The sequence below is a fragment of the Equus przewalskii genome, chromosome 27 (assembly GCF_037783145.1).
Source record: "Equus przewalskii isolate Varuska chromosome 27, EquPr2, whole genome shotgun sequence".
Taxonomy (NCBI): Eukaryota; Metazoa; Chordata; class Mammalia; order Perissodactyla; family Equidae; genus Equus; species Equus przewalskii.
This window is the reverse complement of record NC_091857.1, coordinates 18,154,507-18,175,954: the sequence shown is the minus strand read 5'-3', so window position 1 is coordinate 18,175,954 and position 21,448 is coordinate 18,154,507. Positions and strand designations below refer to the sequence as shown.

The following is a 21,448-nucleotide window of genomic DNA, read 5'->3' as shown; positions in this document are numbered from 1 at the left end:
ATAGAGCAGATGAACATTGTACTTCAATAATACAGTTGTTGGAAACTATGACTATGTTTAATGCAGGAGAACTTAGGCACCAGACAAGGATTCTGAACTCGAGATTGCCCACACCCCATTCTGAAATTCAACCATCTTGATCCTATTTCACCTGCCATTGAAATCTCATGAAATTACTTTTAGGTAACTACTGACCAGGAAAATGCGTGAACTTACTACAAGGAAACTTCTCTGGTTCCTTGACAAACGGTGCCTTTAAAAAATTTTACTTGCCCATTTGTGAAATTTGAGTGAGGATTCAGGCCTCCTCTGAGGTAATTAGTCTATAGTTCTAGATTGTCAGTAGCTCTTGGCAGAGGCTAATGTGCAAGACACATCAGGTAAAATAAATGTCTATTTTTTTCCAGAGACAATTCATTTATTCACACACGTTTACTGACTACTACTATGACCCATGCACTGTTGTAGGTGATGGGGACAGGACAGTAAACAAAGCTGCTGTGCTTGAATAGGTAGAGGCAGCCAGCCGGTGGCAGCCCTGAATTGTGCCTCTCAGATCCCACTCAGAACTCCATTTGTAATTGACTGCCAGCTAAAGCTGCTGCATTCCAAAATCTGTCACTGCATTTGTGACATTCCAGGCCATGCTTTTTGTGTGAATCTCCCTGCCAATGACTGAGGCTGGGATATTCAGGTGGGCCCATTCCCGGGAGATTGTCTTTCCTTGATGGGACATTCTAGTTCAAGGACTCTGCAAAAGCCTTGCCAAATTCACTTAGGTCTGTACAGCAGTCTAAGATGTCTCACCCTTTCCTTCCTTCCTTTCTTTCTCCCCTCTTTCCTTTACTCTGAGCCAACTGGCATCAAGGTCTGACAACTCAGACTCCTCCAGCTCCTTTCTATTTTTCCTCACAGGCATTGTCCCTTACAGATCTTCGCACGACTAATTCTGTCTTGTTATCTGTATCTCAGAGGAACCAGACTAATCCACAGAACAACAGCAAAGAACAATGAAATATATAGCATGTTGGATTTGATAAGTGCTGTGGAGAAAAGAATAAAGCAAGAAATAGAAGTGGGTAGTACAAGGTAAATGGAATTGCTATTTTACAGTTTTTGGGCAGTGGAGGTCACAGACTTCAGGAAATAAAGCTGCCAGTATGTGGATATTTCAGAAGGACTGCATTTCTGACCTGAGATTTTACACCGAAAACTTTGGGCAATGCTGTCTCAGTTCAAATTGGGGGTCACATCTAGAGGAGTGGAGACAATATTTTTCCCCATTCATGGAGAAGTTTATCTTGTTCGTATGACTACATGGTGAAGAAGTGCCATGGAGTAATACGTATCAAATCTAAATAAAAACACCAGGCTCACATATTCTCAGAGGAAAGCAAGGAAGAGAAATCTAGTAGAAGATAGTGGCATTGTGTAAGACAATATTGTATTTTTCATCCAGGTAATGTGATTAAAATTAGAGAACTTCATTGAGAGACCGCGGTAACTTATGGTAAATGAAGTTACTCTAAATGGTTTAGTGTTTGTATAACAGACGGGCCAGCATGCTCGCTAATGGGGAATTGGTTCCCCATTTGGGGATGTAATAGGCTCTTTAGCTGAAGTTAATAACAAAACTTGATTCCAACATTGACAAAAAGTTATAATTTTGCACGTTAAGTTGGCAGAAACTATCAGAAATACTTTATTTTATATTTATTTTCTTTTGTTTTTACTTATTTTTTTTAAAGATTTTATTCTTTTCCTTTTTCTCCCCAAAACCCCCCAGTACATAGTTGTATATTCTTCGTTGTGGGTCCTTCTAGTTGTGGCATGTGGGACGCTGCTTTAGCGTGGTTTGATGAGCAGTGCCATGTCCGCGCCCAGGATTCGAACCAATGAAACACTGGGCCGCCTGCAGCGGAGCACGCAAACTTAACCACTCAGCCACCGGGCCAGCCCCTTTACTTATTTTTTTAAGATGACTTTGTGATCATATTGACCTAAGTATTATGTCGATAACATTAGGTATGCAAGACAGTTCAGCAAGACAGTTTTTATTAACTACTTGAGTCATGGGTAAAAGTAAAAGGAATCCAGCATTTTAATTTCTCATAATTCATTCCTTGGAAAATTACTTTCGTAAGTTCTCAAGTAAAACCACCTCTTAAAATACACGGAAATAAGAAAAGAGATTTTTAAAGTGGAAAACCTATAAGTTACTTGAGATATCTTTTGATTACAAGGTTATGTTGAGTATATAATTTAAGAAGCAAAGATAATTTGAATTGTATAAATATTTCCACTATTACTTTGAAGAATTAAAGAAAGAAAGAAAATTTAGCTTTGTTCTGTCCTTTGCAACAACATATAAAAGTTTGTGTACTTGGTGGATACACACTCCAAACCAGAAGTTCAAGGCTTATTATTGTGGAGGTTTTTAAGTTAATAAGAATAGATACAGTGTGCCCAATAATGATGAGCTAAATTACCCTGAGTCATTTTTTCCCCTTAGGAATTAGCACTATTTTTTAAACATTATAAACAAGTATAAATATTAATTTAAAATGAATTTGGTAAGACCTGAAATTGTAAAACTTCTAGAAGAAAACAGGGTAAAGCTCCTTGACATAGGTCTTGGCAACAATTTTTTGTCTATAAACACCAAAAGCACAAGTGACAAAGGCAAAAATAAATAAGACTACATCAAACTAGAAAGGTTCTGCACAGCAAAAGAAACAGCCAACAAAATGAATAGGCAAGCTAAGAATGGGAGAAAATATATGCAAATCTTATATCTGATAAGGGGTTAATATCTAAAATATATAAAGAACTCATATAAATCAATAACAAAAAAACCAAAATAACCCAATTAAAAATGGACAGAAGAACTGAATAGACATTTTTCCAGAGAATACATCCAAATGGCCAACAGGTACATGAAAACATGCTCAGCATCACTAATCATCAGGGAAATGCAAATCAAAACCACAATGAGATATCACTTCACACATATTGGAATGGCTGTCATCAAAAAGACAAGAAATCACAAGTATTGGTAAGGACGTGGAGAAAAGGGAAGACTTGTGCACTGTTGGTGGGAAGGTAAACTGGTACAACCACTATGGAAAATAGTATGGAGGTTCTTCAAAAAATTAAAAACAGAACTACCATGTGATTTAATAACACTATTTCTATATAGATCCAAAAGAAATGAAAACAGGATATTGAAGAGATACCTGTACACTCATGTTTATGGCAGCATTATTCATAACAGCCAAGATATGGAAACAACCTAAGCATCCATCAGTGGATGAGTGGATAAAGAAGATGTGGTGTACATATACAATTAAATATTATCAGCCATGAGACAGAACAAAATCCCGTCATTTGCGACAACATGGATGGACCTTGTGGACATTATGCTAAGTGAAATAAGTCAGACAGAGAAAGACAAGATATCAAGGCAAGATATCACTTATAAGTGGAATTTTATTTTTTTTAATTTTTTTAACATTTTCGTGTGTTTATTAGTCCACTATATTCTTTTATAAATGTTCTGTTCTTTTTTTTTTTACTTCTTTATTTATTGTTTAATTTTTATTTTTTTCGGATGTACATCATATTTCGAATTCTGTATACATTACATCATGTTCACCACCCGAACACTAATCATAGTCCATCCCCTCACATGTGAGCCTAATCACCCCTTTTGCCCTCCTGCCTCACCCCTTCCCCAAAGGTAACCACCAGTCCAATCTCCAATGCTACGGTGGTTTTTTTGTCATTTTTATGTTCTACTTACGAGTGAGATCATATGGTATTTGACTTTCTCCCTCTGACTTATTTCACTTAGCATAATACCCTCAAGGTCCATCCATGTTGTCACAAATGGCCGGATTTCGTGATTTTAAAAGGCCAAACTTATTTAAAAAGAGAGTAGAATGGTGGTTACCAGGGGCTGGGAGGCAGAGGAAATGCGGAGATGTTGGTCAAAGAGTGTAAACTTCCAGTTAGAAGATGAGTAAGATCTGGGGATCTAATGCACAGCCCTGTGATTATAGATAACGATACTACACTATATACTTGAAAGTTGCTACTAGAGTAGACCTTAAATATTCTCATAACAGAAAAGAACTGGTAATTATGTGACATGATGGAGGTATTAACTAACACTAAGGTGGTGATCAAATTGGAATATAAAAGTGTATCAAATCAATATGTTGTACACCTTAACCTTACACAATGTTACATGTCAATTATATCTCAATAAAGTTGGGAAAAAAATGATCTGAATAGCAAAAGACCCAGAAACCAACTCAACATTGAAGAAGAACAAAGCTGGAGGACTAACACTATCTGATTCAAGACAGAGTCACATACTATATAGCCACAGTAATCAAGACAGTGTAAGAACAGATAAATGCATCAAAGGAACAGAACGAAGAACCCAGAAATAGATAGACCCACATAAATATGGTCAACTAATCTTTTCAAAGGAGCAAAGGTAATACAACGGAGAAAAGATAGTCTCTTCAACAAATAGTGCTGGAACAACTGGACACTTGCATGCAAAAAAAAGATTCTATACACAGACCTTACACCCTCCACAAATATTAACTCAAAATGGATCACAAACCTATGTGTAAAACACAAAATGATAAAACTCCCAGAGATAACATAGGAGAAAATTAAATGACCTTGATTATGATGACTTTTTTCATACGATATCAAAGGCATGATGAATGACAGAAATAATTCATATGTTGGACTTTATTAAAACCAAAAGCTTTCTGATCTGTGAAAGACTCTGTCAAGAGAAGGAAAAGACAAGCCATGAACTGAGAGAAAATATTTTCAAAAGACACATCTGATAAAGGACATATATCCAAAATATACAAAGAACTCCTAAAACTCAACAATAAGACAATGAACAGCCTCATTTAAAAATTGACAAAAAATTTGAAGAAATACCTCATAAAAGGAGATATACAATGGCAAATAAGCATAATAAAAGATGTTCTACATCTTATGTCATTAAGTAAATGCAAATTAACACAATTAGATACTACTACAAACCCATTAGAAGAACCAAAACCTGGAACACTCACAATACCAAATGCTAGTGAGGATTTGGAGCAGCAGGAACTCTCGTGCATTACTGGTGAGGATAAAAATGGTACAGCCTCTTTGGAGGAGTTTGTGGGTTTCTTACAAAACCAAACATACTCTTACCACATAATCCACTAATTCAACTCCTTGATATTTATCCAAAGGAGTTGAAAACTTACGTACACACAAAAACTTGAAAGCAAATGTTTGTATCAGCTTTATTCATAGTTTCCAAAACTGAGAAGCAACAAAAATATCCTTCAGTAGACAAATACACAGTGATAATTAAAATGGTGCATTGAGACAATGAATATTAAACAGTGCTCCCAAAAAATCAGCTATCAAGTCATTAAAAGACGTAAAAGAGACTTAAAAGAATATCACTAAGTGAAAGGACTCAATCTGAAAAGGCTACATATTGTATGATTCCAACTACATGACATTCTGGGAAAGCTAAAACTATAGGCACAGTAAAAAGATCAGTGGCTCCCAGAGAGAAGAGGGAACAGAGGAATAAATAGGCAGAGCACAGACGATTTTTAGGGTAGTGACACTATTCTGTATGATACTATAATGGTAGATACATGTCATACATTTGTCTAAACTCATAGAATGTACAACACTAAGAGTGAACCCTAAGGTAAACTACAGACTTTGCGTGACGATGTGTTAATGTAGGTTCATTGATCATAACCAATGTACCACCGCAGTTCAGGATGTTGATTCTGGGGGAGTTTGTGCATGTGTGGGGGCAGGGCATATATAGAAAATCCCTGTACTTTCTACTCAATTTTTCTGTGAATCTAAAACGGCTCTAAAATTAAAGTTTATCAAAAAAGTTACCTGAACACTCATTTCTTGTTTAGGAGTTCCAAAGGAAACTGTAGTTTGTACATGAGTAGAACTACGCACTCTCATAATTCTGTTACAATATTCTTATAACAGCTACTATGTCAACTACTGGAAAATCTATGACTTTGCACCTTTTAATAAATATACCAACCAGTGGCAAGACTGATGAGGAAGGAAGGGAGAGATGAGTTAAATTATATTAGGAATATGAAAATGAGACACTTCAACACATACCCTAGAAGATCATTCTTATAAAGGCATATTTTGTGGTGGACACACCCTAAGGTTACCTACAATAAGCCATACCCTTGTATAGTCCCCTCCCCTTAAGTATAAGCAGAACTTATGTCTTGCTCCTAAACACTAGCATACAGAAAAACTAAAAGGATGCTGCAGTTGTAAACAAACTCCAAATCTGGTGATTTGGGTTTAATCAAAAGAAGATCTGATTTAAAACAGGTTAAAGTTCTTAAAACAGAGACTGGGACCCTCCCTGAGGTGAGAGACTCTCTAACTGGCATTTAAGAAGAAAGCTGCCAAAAGTTCTTCATCAACAAAAAGTTGATTTTGCCAACAACTCTAGAAAGCTTGAAAACTAACCTCTCCCCAGTTGATCCTCTGATGAGAATGCACCTCTGCAAACATCTTGACTACAGCCTTTGGATGCCCTGAGCAGAGGACCCAGGTGAGTTGTACCCAGATTCCTGATCAATGGAAACTGAGATAAAAATATGTGATGTTTTAATTCAATAAATTTGCTGTAATTTGTTATGCAGCAACAGAAATCTAATACAATTACCCAAGAGTGCAGAGGTGATTTAAGAATGATAGGAGAGGCTGGCCTGGTGGTGACGCAGTTAAGTTTGCACGTTCCACTTCTCGGCAGCCCAGGGTTTGCCGGTTGGCAGCCCAGGTGCAGACATGGCACCGCTTGGCAAAAGCCATGCTATGGTAGGTGTTCCATGTATAAAGCAGAGGAAGATGAGCATGGATGTTAGCTCAGGGCCAGTCTTCCTCAGCACAAAGAGGGAGATTGGCAGTAGTTAGCTCAGGGCTAATCTTCCTCCAAAAAAAAAAAAAGAAGAAGAAGAATAGGAAATCCTAATAAACAAATAGCCTTTTACAAACATAATCAAAAATGGTCCCTCTGAAAACAGAGGTGTGACACATATTATTAAATTTTAATTTTAGGAAAATAACTGGGATAGACATAATCTCATATACTATATAAATAGGTTGCACAAAGAGTAAAAATAGAAAGCTGTTAAATTTATTACTCAGTATAATTTGCCCTGTGGATGCAAGAATGGGTTGGTATTTAAAATTTATCATTGTAAATCATCACATTAACTGATCAAAGTTAAAAAGAAAAACTCTCAATAGATCCAGAAAAGACACTTAATAAAATGTACCAATTATGATAAATCCTAGCAACTTGATAAATCTCTCTGCCAAGAATCAAAGAGAATCATACGGAAGGGGAAAAATGTAGTTATTTCCTTTACTGTAAGAAAAAAGCCAGCTTACTCACTAATATAGATCATAATTAGCAGGGTACTGAAGGTTCTAGCCAAAGAAATATAATGAAAAAGTTGAGGAACAAAAAGTGGAAATGAAAAGAAAAAATGTGATTTTCTTAAAAATCACATAATGATGCACAAAATCCAACAAAATCAATACTTACTCCTCCATATCTTAAATGTACTTAGCAGAGTAAAGTATCAAAATATAAAACTAATAGCATTCAAATGAATCAGTAATAAAGAATTAACGTATACAAAAGGGAAAACAAGAAAAGTTATCATTGAACATGATAAGCAAATTAATACACTATATGAAACCACAGCAGCTTTCAAAGCTAATGGAGAAATTTGCTAAATCTCACTGCATATCAAAACTTGATTCTATTACAATTTTTAAATCTGTGATATCAAAAGCATAATGGGTAATGTAAAAAAAGTTTTTAAAGAACTGGGGAAAGATATTTACATAAAAGACAACAAAAGGCTAAACACAAAATTAAAAAACAATGACTATCAAAAAGAAAGAGACAAACATCCCAGTATGAGAAAAAATAACAAAAAACAAAAAAGAGGGTCAACATAAGAGGAAACCAGAGGTTAATGACTATACTAATGTATCTAGAATTGTGATGATATTTTATTCTATTAAGTTAGTAAATATTAGATGTTCTCAAAATCCAATGTGTTGGCTCAGATGTGGAAAAACAAGAAAGACATAATAATAAACTGCTGATGGGTTTGTAAGTTTTCTAAATATTTAAGTGAATTTCTTTAACAAATGGTAAGATTTAAAGTACTCATTCCCTATACCCATCTGAGTGCCATAAGGAAACAAAGATTCAACGTGGCATTGCTTGCAAAAGCAAATTTGGAAAGAATTCGCCTTAAAAATGGAGAAGAATGGAGTAGGAAATACACATACATGATAATCTCATAATCTGTGTGTGCACAATCCTACCTTTATATTTTCCTGGATAATTTATGTATTTCATAATATAAGTGAATAATAGTGAAAGTCTTGTAATGAATTTAAGCAGCCATATACCTAAGTGATAATGTGAAAAAGTTCATTTACAAATGGGAGGTTGAATGACTTCATGAACATCAAGTCCCAAAATTCTCAGGTGCATAAATGGAACACAGTTTTCCTTTCAAAAAAACAACCTAATATTCAAGCTTGAAAAAACAGGAAGTGTATGTTATTAGAGTATAGCAAGTGATATGTGAGAATAACATGGGAACACAAAAAAAGAAATATATGTTAGATTTGCTTAGGAAAAGTGAAGGAGGTAAAGCTCAAGCTGAACTTTAAAAGACGTTGATAATAAGATCATATCACTCTATACAAGTGATTGGAATGAGAAGAACAAAGCTCTAAATGAAACCTGTAGGAAAACTTAACTTTATGGAGTACAGGATCATAAGTAGACACTTCAAAGGAGTAAAAGAAGTGCTCATTTATCACATGCCCAGCCACGCAGTAGGCACTTCACACATATCTGTTTCCTACATAAGCCTCATAAGCACATATTATCTTACATCAAGATAAAAAATTAGGCTTAGAGAATTTAAAATGGTTAAATAAGAAACTTCCCATAGAGACAAACATAAGCGTTTCCAGATTTTAAAATTCCTCTTCTAAAAACGAAGCTCAATAAACCTTATAAAAGTGTGGCTTCACAGAGGCAATAAAGAAAGACTCTCAGAAGAGACTTACAGATACAACAGAGAAGCACCAGGAACTTTATACAATTTGAGGGAGTGATGAATGACATTTGCAGTGTCACTGAAATAGGACGGAGGAAGCCAGTGTGTGTTCAGTCATAAAATGGCTGAGAAGCGAAGCGAGGAACAAGGAATACCGTGTGTGCTATTTTAAGTGACTGCACTTTGAAGGGAAGGAAATGAGAGAATGCTTATTAAAAAAGAACTATATGGCTTTTCCATCTGGGAACATTTTATGGATATTAAAAAAACGATGTTGTGGTCTATTGACATCATACTGGAGGTCTTAGCCAGTGCAATAAGGAAAGAAATTTTTTTTAAATGTGGTATAAAGATTGGAAGGCAATAAATCAAATTGTATTTCTTTTACAAATAATATGATAAAATATAAAAGAAAAAAATATACATAATCATAACGGAATTTAGCAATGGCAATATGCAAAAGTCAAGTTCTATATATGGGAAAATTAATTAGGAAATAAGACAAAAGATAATATTTCCAATGGCATAAGAAAGATAAAATGCATAGTAATAAATATAACAGAAGAGGAGCAACAGCCCTCCCCTAAGAACCACAAAATGTGAATAACATTAATTAAAGAAAACCTAAATAAATGTGCTATTCCAGGTTTAAGCTTTGGAAAAATCACTATTGTAAACTTGTAAATTCTCTCCTAATTAATGTATTAATTCAAAGCGATCCCGATAAAAATCCCAGCAAGTCTTAGTAAACCTGATTAGCTGTTTCTAAAATGTATAGGAAAAAGTCAAGAAAAGTTTGGGTAATCTTGCAGAAGTATAAAAAAACTGAAGACCTTCTATTCTCAGATATAAAGATGAATTATAAATATATAGCAATTATGATGGTGTATTATTAGCTGAGAAATAGACAAGGAGAATATAAGAAAGAGCCCAGAAATCTGACATGAAAAGTTGATGTGGGGAAGAATTTGGTTTTGGTAGTAAGCCAACTAGATATTCATTTGCAAAAATTAGAATCTTGGGGCAGTGGCAGGGGTGGTGCTGTGGTGTGTCCTGGGCTGGAACCCCGTGTGGTTCAGCTCTCCGGTACCGACCTCGGTCTCCCGCATCCTGCTCTGGCCCTCGCCACCTGCAGCCTGAGCACAGCCGCGTCCCACAGGTGGGGACCGGGCAATAAGAGAGCTCCAACAATAGCAGCCCAGAGACTGAAACGCAACTATCTTCTGCTTTAAAAAGACCCGGTGCCTTACGTCTGTGGTCCCTTCCAATATTGCTGAATGGCACTACGTGATCTGAGGCCTTCAGATGACTCCTTGCAAAGGTGGCTATTATCACGGACAAGTAATTTTTCCCAGAGAATTTCCTTTTAAACTTCGTAGTATTTGTACGGTAACTCCCTGTGGAAGGTTTCAGTGCTGTACGAGGCTGCGTCTTCCCGTCATGGATCTCCATCCAGACCACCTGGCCTCGTCCGTCTCCACCCTGCAGACCAGGATCGTTAGCTTCCGGATGGAGAAGGGCCCCACTCTGGGCATTTAGAGACGCCTGACTTCATGAAAAGATAACTGGCAGCACATAGTTTAGCGTTTAACTCAAAAGACAAAGTCTTTTGTGGATAATTTCCTTAAGTCGTGGAGGAAATGAAACAAAAACAGAAAGCACGAGACAACGCAGTAGCAGATCCCAGACCCTCCCCTTATCAGACGGGGCTCCGGACGGGGAGATGCTCCACGGCCAGGACCAGCTTCAGCTCCTCAACCTCTCTGGCTTCAGCAGGCCCACTGGTCCCATGGCCTCCTGGGCTGGCCCTGACCTACTTGTCTGTCATGGTTGGGTGTGCAGCCTTCGCCTACACAGTCAGGTACGTGCAGAGAAACAGAGGCAGTTGAAAACAGGGGAACCTGGGCGCAAGCTTGAGGTGGGTAGCCTGGCACGCCGCACTGGCTCAGCCAGCACCTGCCAGCCTCCGGCGCCGGGGGGCGGGGGAGGGGGGGGACTTTTTAAAAACCTTTAAAAAGAAAACTAAAATCAAAGTGTGAAGTTTGGATTTGGAGGAAATACTAGCTTCTCAGCCCCCCTCTTCTCGCCCTGGGGTCTGTCAGGGTCTGTGTAGCTCGGGTGTCCATGATGAGTGGCCTCATGCTTTGGTTGTATAGCTTATCTCCTGTATTGTCTTTTGAACCCGTTTTAGTAAACCTGTTTTTCATTTTATTAGATTTAGTCATTTAGAAATATAAAACTTGATACCTATACCCCAATTTTTGTTTTCAGTATTACAAGATCACAGTTTAACATTTCTGAGTATTAAATGAAAATAACATTGGCTAAAGTACCTGGCCAACAGAAGGCATCTAATAAATGTTTGTTGATTCTCAAACTGAATGCCTTTGCTAAATAAAAATAGCAAATGCATCCATATGTAACTATTTCATAACAAACAATTGTAAACTATATCACAGATCCTTTTAATGGTGTTTCATCCTTAAGAGAACCATTCCTCAACCATTAGCAAGAGATTGCTTTCAAAATACTTTAAGGCACTAAAATAGATTGATACATATCGTATTTTCAACACAACGAAACGCAATGAGAAGTATTCTGAATAAGAAGTATATAAGGTAGATAAAATCACTTTTATAACCTGGAAAATACATACCTAATTACATCACTGCACTCACATTATCTAGAAGAAAATATATAGATGCTTATGATCACCATGGTATTGAGGTAAGCAAATATTTTTTAAAGAGGACATGAAGCAAAACAATGATAATTTGACCTACATTAATCTAAACAGCTTTTATTCATCAAAAGATGCCATTAAGAGAAGGAATAAAGTCTCAGACTAATTTACAGTTCGTATTACTGACAAAGAACTCATATCCAGAGTATACACAGTACTCTTACAAATCAATTAGAAAGAGACAGTGTATTAGTTTGCTAAGGATGATGAAACAAAGCACCACAAATTGAGTGACTTACACAACAGAAATTTATTGTCTCTCAGTCCTGGAGGCTAGAAATCCTAGATCAAGGTGTCAGCAGGGTTGGTTTCTTCTGAGGGCTGTGAGCGAGAATCTGTTCCATGCCTCTCTCCTAGCTTCTGGTGGTTTCTGGCAATCTTTGGTGTTCTTTGGCTTTTGCTACATCACATTCATCTCTGTCTTCATCTTCACAAAGCATTGTCCAGGTGTGAGTGTCTGTGTCCAAATTTCCCCCTTTCTGTAAGGACACCAGGCATATTGGATTAAGGTCCATCCTAAACCAGTATGCCAGCATCTTACCTAATTATCTCTGCAAGAACTCTCTTTCCAAACAAGGACACATTCTGAGGTACTGAGGTTAGCACTTCAACATATGAATTTTTGTGGGACACAATTCAACCCATAACAGACAGACAAATCATGTAAACATTAGAAAAGATTCTTACAAAATGATTCAGCTAATAAACATATGAAAAGGTACTCAACCTCATTAGTCAACAGGAACCCGCAAGATAAAATTATATTTTGGTATACAACCACTAGAATGGATAAAATGAAAAAGACTGACAATAGAAGGTGTTGTCTAGAATGTGGAGTAACTGGAACTCTTATACATTGGTGAGGGTAGTGTAAGTCAGTACAACTGCATTGGAAAACTCTGGCATCCTCTACTAGAATGAAGTATTCAGTGGTTCCATTCTCAAGAACGTGTTGTAGCAGTGCTGCTTGAAACAGACAAAAGCTGAAAACAACCCATTAACAGTGCTTGTGTGTATATTTTTACACATGTGTATATTTATATTTGTATATATGCATATATGTAAATATATGCATTTGCACGTACTTATATATGTGTGTATATATATGTATTTACATACGTATATAAGTTTTGTAGATTGATTTAATGCAATATATCATAATGAGAGGAAACAAACTTTTGTTTTAATGCGTCTTGAAAACAAGTTTGAGTAAAAGATGCCAGACACAAAAGAAGACGTGCAGTAAAATTCCATTTGTACAACATACAAAAACAGACCAAACCACTTACATTGTTAAACATCAGGGAGATTATCATCTTGGTGGAGAATTGTTAGTGACTGGGAGGGAACCTGAGGGTGACTTCTGGGGAGCTGGTAATGCGCTATTTCAGGATCTACCTGCTGGTTATATAGAGAATTCACTTTATGAAAACCCACCCACTTGTACACTTCTGATTTTGTACAGTTTCTGTAAGAATGTTGTACTTCAGTAAAAACTACTTAAGATATTGAAAGTTATTATCTACTGTAACGCTCAATATCACAAAAGACTCACAGGATAAGTGAAATATTTTTACGTATTCACTTGCAGAATAAATCTGTGGTTCAAATGAATAGACTTGTGTTTTTAATAAGAAGATGAACAAACATGTGAAACACGAAGGGATGTTTCTTTTAAAATTATTTTTGTGCTTTAGTTGCAAGAAACATTGGAATAAAAAAATTATACAATTTTACACGAGTTCTTCACAGTTTTTCCCTTCTTATTCTTATTGTATCTATTTTTAATGAATTCACCTTTTATCTACATAGAAACTATGCTTATAAATCTTGGGAAATGAACAAATATTCACTTACTAAAAGTACGTTATTGAACTTGGCCCATGTATTTGATATATTTATACACCCATTGACGACTTCCCTGTGACTCTTAGTTTATGATAATATTTAGATTTATATTTAGAATAATATTTAGGTTGCAAATCCAACTTCTGGACTCACTGATGAGGCTTTTTTTAGTTGTTGTTAGTTTGCTTACTTATTTTTATCTTTTAACCATTTTTTTATCTTTAAGTTGGTTTACTTGAAAGTTCTTCAAACCATTTAGGAGGTACAAAAAAATACACACAAATATACATCACTGGAGTTAGCAACTGACATCCAGAAATATCATTTCTTCTTCATTTTCGTAACCATCAGTATTATCTGTATAAATAATATTATGACCTATAACAACTTTTTAAATTCAATTGTATTATTATAAATACACTTCCTGAACAATGGAATCTCACTTTTAAGAAAATTATGCTTTTTGTATTTGTTTGTACAAAAGTCCTAATTTCCAATATACTTAGTACATCCTACATGCATTGCACACAAATATTTTTACCATTATTAAAATTTTGAATTTCCTCCTATTTGGGGCAACAGAAAGTATACTTGGATCTCATTGTACATTAGAACATTTACACTTAGCATCAGTTTTGGTCAAAAGTATCATATACCTATGAATAATTAAAAATAAATCTATAGACAGGAATCATACATACCTGGAAAAATGTGCACTTCTTCCTCCCTAGCCCATGACTAGCATTGATTTTTTCATATTTTAATGATGAGCCTGATTGCGATCTTAGAAGCTTTCTTTACACAATATTCTAGAAATAAATATGGAAAATTTAGAGTTGGCATTTAGATGAAAACATTATTAATTCAAACTTGAGAAAACTGATGAACAAATATTTTATGTTTTATTTTAATTTCAGTAAAATATGATAATAGCACATATACATTTTTATCCTTGTGGTTAAAAACTTCTCTTAATCTTACACTTTTTACCTAAAGTGCTATAAAAGTGCACATTATAAAATATTTTATAGTGAAGAGAGAAAATTAGATACCCAAGGCCCCCATTCTATTGTTGTATTCTAGAGTTTAGGATAAAAATTGAATTATAACTATAAATATATGTGGAATATATATACACGCATATATTTGTGTTGTATGTATATCTGTATATATAAATATATATTATATATAAATATGTGTGTATATGTGAGTATATATGTGTGTATGTGTATACATATATACACACACGTACATATCTCCTTTCTCAAGGGAGAAAGTGCACCCTCCCAAAATAGGATGCACAAACACAATCAACTTAAAACATAACTGGTGTTTTTAACTCTTCCTCTCCCCAGAGCCGCACATCGGTAGTTTATCCTAAGACTTAATTTGACAGCTATAGTTTTCTTTTTTCAACCATCTATTCTATATTTTTTTATCCTTGCTGGAAACCTGACAAAATGGGCTATTTCTTGGGGCAACAGTGACCTAAAACTACTTTTTTTTTTCCTGAATTGTCTGTGTCTAACTTGGTACTATCTCAGTAGAAGTAATTTTCCACCTGCCAAGTCTTTTGTGCAAAGGAGTATTAAGAACACTACTGATCCATTGGGGTCCCCTTTGCTCCCATTTTGTAGCAGCATCCCAGTTCATGCTTGGTAATTAGAATTATTCACCTTGGCCAGCAAGTACAATGACCCCTTTTCCTGCATGTTGGTTCAATGGTATGAGATTTCAAAAATGTTCGTAGGTGAATGAGGAGTCAGCCTCAGCTTCTAAACCATTGGAAATATGAATCTTTTCCTAGATGGAAATATTTGTCCGTTGAGCACTGAAACTTCCAAATACTCCAAATGATTTGACTCAGGATTTGGAAAAAATGAATACCTTAAGCAGATAATTACTTGTAATAGTGAGAGGGCCCACATGCTTGTCTTCTGCCTAGTTCTTAGACCGGCTAAAGAGTAGATGTCCGGCTAAAGAGTAGATGTCGTTACATCCAACCTAGTAGGCCTGGATCCTATAACTAAGTCTTTAGTGTTTTATCCCATCATTCTGTTAAGCCTGCTCTTTCTAGTCATGTGTTCAAACTAATGAATCCTGTGCATGTGATCTCACTGTTATACTCCTCTTACCATAAAGTCAGCAGAGATATTCTAAGGGATTACATCTTGGTGGATAAGGCATTCTGTAAGACCATGAATGGTGAAGCTCTGCAGACAGGAAGGGAAATTTAATATTCAGAATATATCTAAACCCATGAGAACAAACCTTTGCCTCCTCCATGATTAAATAGCCCAATATAGTCAGGTTGCTTGCAGGTGGCTGGCTATTACCTCTGAGGAAAAATGCTCTATTGGAGCTGAGTGTTGGTAGGTTAAGCACTTCTTAGTGACAGTAAACAGATCATTCTTGGTGAGGGAAAATCCATGCCTTAGTGCTCATAAATAGCCTCTATCTCTGCCACCATTATCAATTTGTACATGGTACTACAGAGTAAAAATTAGCGTGGCTGGGGAAAATGGCACACAGATGTCCAGATGTCCACAGATTACTCATAACAGACTACTATAAAATTTCTATTCTCCCTGCATCTTTGGATTTCTTACTCTTCAATACTCCAGGGATATTCTGGAATTTTTTCTCTCATTGACTAAAGGTCATATTCGAGTTCAGAATGTAATTAACTATCTAGTTGACATAATTCCATGGTGCTTAAACCAATCCCTAATTCTGAGTTAGAGCATCCATATCAACACATTTGGCCTAATTTCATATTTTGCTCTTTTTTCATTCAAATATCTTTCAATCCACTCCCATATATCTTGCCTTAACTCCTGCCGATATGAACTCGCAGGGCTATGCTACGTTTTTAGTGTGTAGTCTACTTTGTTCAGATCACTTCTTGCACTTTTCTATCTCGGCTATGCTGAATTCCAATTCTTGAAGGCTGGAGGTGGAATGAGAACTTATGGTTGTGAATTTTGAGTAAAATGAGCATCTCATCGTGAAGAAACTCTCCCTGGTGAAGTCATTGGAAGGATTTTATGAAGGGAAAGGCCAATTCCCTCAGACAGAAAGGGTGAGCTATTTCCAAGACAAGGAACATTGAGTTACTTTGGAGATCAAAATTATCTGTGTCTCATCTGTGTCTGCCCAAATGTTTCCATCCAATATCTCACACCTGTGTACTTATCCTTACATGTGTATTTAATGGCCTTTCAACTCTGCAACCCTGAAAATAAGTCTCTTGGTTTTCTTCAGAGCTACAATTACCAAGTTTTCTGATTTTTCACGTGTTTTAAGTTCAGTAGTCAAGATCCTTACATTTATTCCCTTTCACTCCGTCTAGGAAAGTTAAAATAAGCTAAATCATGTAGGTTGTTTATAATTGCCACAACTACTTGCTCTTTCAGCTCCCTCCACCTGTATTCCATTCCATGCCAACAGCAGTGATGATCTTAGTATTAATGATGCCACTATCAGTGTTCCATTGGCTCTTGGCATAGAGGTTATCCACATGTGATAGCCACGTATCTGATAAGAAATAGGTAGTACACTCAAGAAGAGTAATTTAAAATGCCTTAATAAAGGGATGATTTACAAGACAGGGATGGTGAATTACCCTGGGGCTATTGATGAAGGAGAGCCTTTATCAAATATATCTAGTATCTGCTATCCAGCATCCACTATGATTTTTTAATCTAAGGTTCATTGTTTTCTAACTGCTGCATCCATTTCTATGAAATAGAAACAGAGACTAACATTATATTATGTCAAATATATATAGTAAACTATAAACAGAGATTGCATTACTACAAATATTTCACAGCTAATGTTAGGTTCTTTCTAGTTGCCCATATCCAAAATATGTGACTTCAGCAAGATAGAGTTATTTTACCATCATAGTAGTGAAGAGCTAGGGAGCCTAATGATGATAAAGCAGTTTGTCCATGAAGTCTCTAGATTGAAGTTCCTTTATGCTCAATAATTCGTCTCATCAAAGATGTTGTGCATAGCTCCAGGCAATAGGAAGAAAGAATGACAAAGTCTTCCATTTGAGCTGTCTTTCATGGAGAGTTCTTAGAAATTTTCTTTAGACACTTTCCATCACTTCTCATTTGCTAGAACTTAGTCACAGGCCAGACCTCACGCAAGACAGACCAATGCTGTACTTTTTCATCTTTGGTTGTTATGTTTACAGCTAAAATATTCTTTTCCATACAAGAGGGGAACACGTTTATTGGGGTTCACCTAGTTGTCTCTGTTCCACAACACTGACAAATTCTAGCCTAGGATAACATAAACATGAGTAAGGAAGGATCTAGATAAATATTTTTATTTTTACATTTGACTCAGGCAAGCCGTTGAAATATCACTCAGGAACCATAAGGACAGGGAAAACGTTTTCCATGCAAACAATCTATGACAAATACATTTATACTTGAAGGAGAATCTTGCAGTCATGACACCATAAAAATCGTTGTGAAACATAAAATGTTTCAAGTGCAATGAATATACTTCTTTTCTTGAGACTATCAGTAAACTTTTCGTAAGGTACTTTTCTAATTCACTAAAATTCCACATTTTGTACAAGTAAACACCTGTCTATGAAAATTAATATTTAACATAGCCCTAGCTTATATATACAAAATTTGATTACTTTAAAACATTTTTTCTAAATGATTTAAAATAACAGCATTTTGGCCATTCAAGGGGGTAATTTATATATTGTGCACTATAAGAAGAATTAAAATAAAATCGGTAATATCATCATGATTTAAGACAGCAAATAGTATACAATGTACAAAGCCCTTACAATATTATTCAAAATATTAAAAATATCTTCAAAATGATTTACAGCATGGTTACAAATGTCCTTAATTATTCTAACATTTGATAATGAAATTCAGCATTCTTGTGTTATTCTGCTTTTATTTCTTCTTTTATTCGCTAATGTTTTCCAGTTGAATTTTATTCCCAGATTAATAAAAAAGAAGAAATGTCGCATGATAAAACTTGAGTTCTGGGGCCGGCCCCCTGGAGCAGCAGTTAAGTTCACCTATTCTGCTTCTCAGAGGCCCAGGGTTCGCGGGTTCGCATCCCGGGTGCGGACATGGCACTGCTTGGCAAGCCATGTTGTGGTAGGCATTCCACTCATAAAGTAGAAGAAGATGGGCAGGGATGTTAGCTCAGGGCCAGTCTTCCTCAGCAAAAAGAGGAGGATTGGCAGTAGTTAGCTCAGGGCTAATCTTCCTCAAAAAAAAAAAAGAAAAACAAAACAAATTAACTTGATCTTTGAGAAATAGCTCTATAAAAAGAAAAGAACTCAAGTTTTTGTTTTCTTAAGGGAAATAAATACCTAAATAAATACTGCAAAGAGCAGTATTTAAAGTATTAAGAAGACACACTTATCCACATGTCATAAAATCATAACTATAGAGAAAACAGTAAAAATGAACTGAAAATGAAAACTGTCCATCATTTCTCAGTGAAAACTATGCAATTTGTTTGATTGTAAATACTATTTTGCATAGGACAATAAAGAAAACTTCATATCTCATTTACCAAGTTAGGAATAAAATGTGATTTTTTTCAGGTAAGTTATCACCATAAAATTTGAAAAAGTGAGCAAGTAAAGTAGAAATAAAAATAATCAGGAAATAAAGGATGTTTATTCAAGGATTAAACTAGAACTCATTTACAACGTAAAAATAACACAGTTATATTAGACAGAAAAAAGTGCCATATAATTTTGACTGAAGTATGCAACACACATCATTGAAATATGTAAAGCTCTAATAATATACCTTTGAAATTCTTTGGAAAAGATGGTTCTATCAAGCTATAAAGAATTGGAATTACAACTTACTTTATAATGTATGTCTACTTGTAGAAAAGTTTACAAAATAGAAACTTTTAGGAAGAAGTTACTCTAAAAAGTTGAATAGATGATTTTAAACAAGAGTTAAACTTTTTCTTAGTGTGATTCTAAAAACTATTTAATTAAATAGAAATATGCTTTATGCTTCAAATAAAATAAACTCACTCCCGTGTGATTTTTTTTTACATTTTGAGTTGAAGATACTGCACGATGGTCCCTGAGGTTTCATATTTGGAGATGGTCCTCCTCTCCTGATATTGCCCTTTATGAAAATTTTTTCAAGAGTAATGTTCTGAGTAATTAAACCATACAGACTTACTAACAATTGCCTCATTAGTATAAATGGTAATGATATCTAATTGATAAAAATTGGCAGGTACACATGAGGATAATATTCTTCATAATTTGTGGTTAGCAGGTTGCCTGGTATATGTCATTCACTGATTCCTTCATTCATGCAGTCATTTGCTCTCACTTCTCAATTCCTCATTCATTCATAATGCATTAATTTGTTTCAGAAACGTTAGTGCCTTTTCCATATTTAGTCCTATATGCATAGGTATTACATATTTTGCTTATGTGCAGCAATTCAGCAAAAAAACCTGAGTATTGGAGGGGATGGTAATCAATTCCACCTACATCCACAAAAAAGAATTGGACTCAATATTAATTTTGGAAGCTGTCAGTGTGAGATATGATAACCATTGCAGAAATTGCAGGAAAATAACATACAAATGAATATGAATGGGTAATAATGTTGAGTGAATAGACTATAAAAATGGACACATTTTTCACCAGCATTTTTACTTTTATGGAAATACTAAGTGTCTTGTGTTTGAATATATTTGCTGTGGAGGGAATATAGAGCAAATAATTCACCTAGAAATTGCAAATACAAATAACAAAATAAACAGTAAAATGTTTATATAAAATGTTTTTGTATATTGAAATATTACTCTAAAATAAAGACAACTTTTTAAAGCTTAATTCTATTTTCAAAAAGAGTTTTAGATTGACTTATAAGTAATGAATTCAAGAAAAGTAAGAAAAGGTACATAATTGCAGATTGCTAAATTTAACTGAAAATTTAAATTTCTTAATATTGAACTTAAATGTGATAATCTCTTAATATTCATTATATTAACCATGTAGGGTTTTTTTTTTTTTTCACTTTTGGTGAGGAAGATTGGCCCTGAGCTAACATCTGTGCCAGTCATCCTCTATTTTGTATGTGGGATGCCTCCACAGCACGGTTTGATGAGCAGTGCGTAGGTTCCTACCCAGGATCTGAACCTGTGAACCCCTAGCAGCTGAAGCAGAGCCCACAAACTTAACCACTATGCAACCAGGCTGGCCCCCAACCATGCAGAATTTTAAGACATTATGTCTCTCTTTCCAAATTTCTCTTTTACTCTGCTTTTATTAAGTTCTATTCTAGGAGCCACTTTTGGTAATTTTTTGATGATTTATTCTCTTTCTCTGCAAAAACTGAGCCATCGTTTAGCAGTAGATATCTAAGTGATAAAATGTTATCTTCATTCAACTGTCGTTGCTTCCTTCATCTTGAGGTTGAAATTACTTTCCTGGTAGACATTCTTATTCTTAATTAAACCCTGAATCTACAGAAGTCTTCTGCCTTATTTCTCTCTCCCTTCTAGTACAAAGCATCATGTTCTACTATATTGCCCATTCAATATTTATCAACATCATATATATCAGTAAGAAATACAAACTTCGAAGTATCCTTCAGTCTTAAGATAGTACATTGGCACGACATATTTT

General features: G+C 35.3%; 1 pseudogene; it reads left to right on the top strand.

Moving 5' to 3' along the window:
- The first annotated feature begins 10,369 nt into the window (after window positions 1-10,369).
- Window positions 10,370-11,080, top strand: LOC103553549 (ubiquitin-conjugating enzyme E2 J2 pseudogene; annotated as a pseudogene).
- Window positions 11,081-21,448: the final 10,368 nt, after the last annotated feature.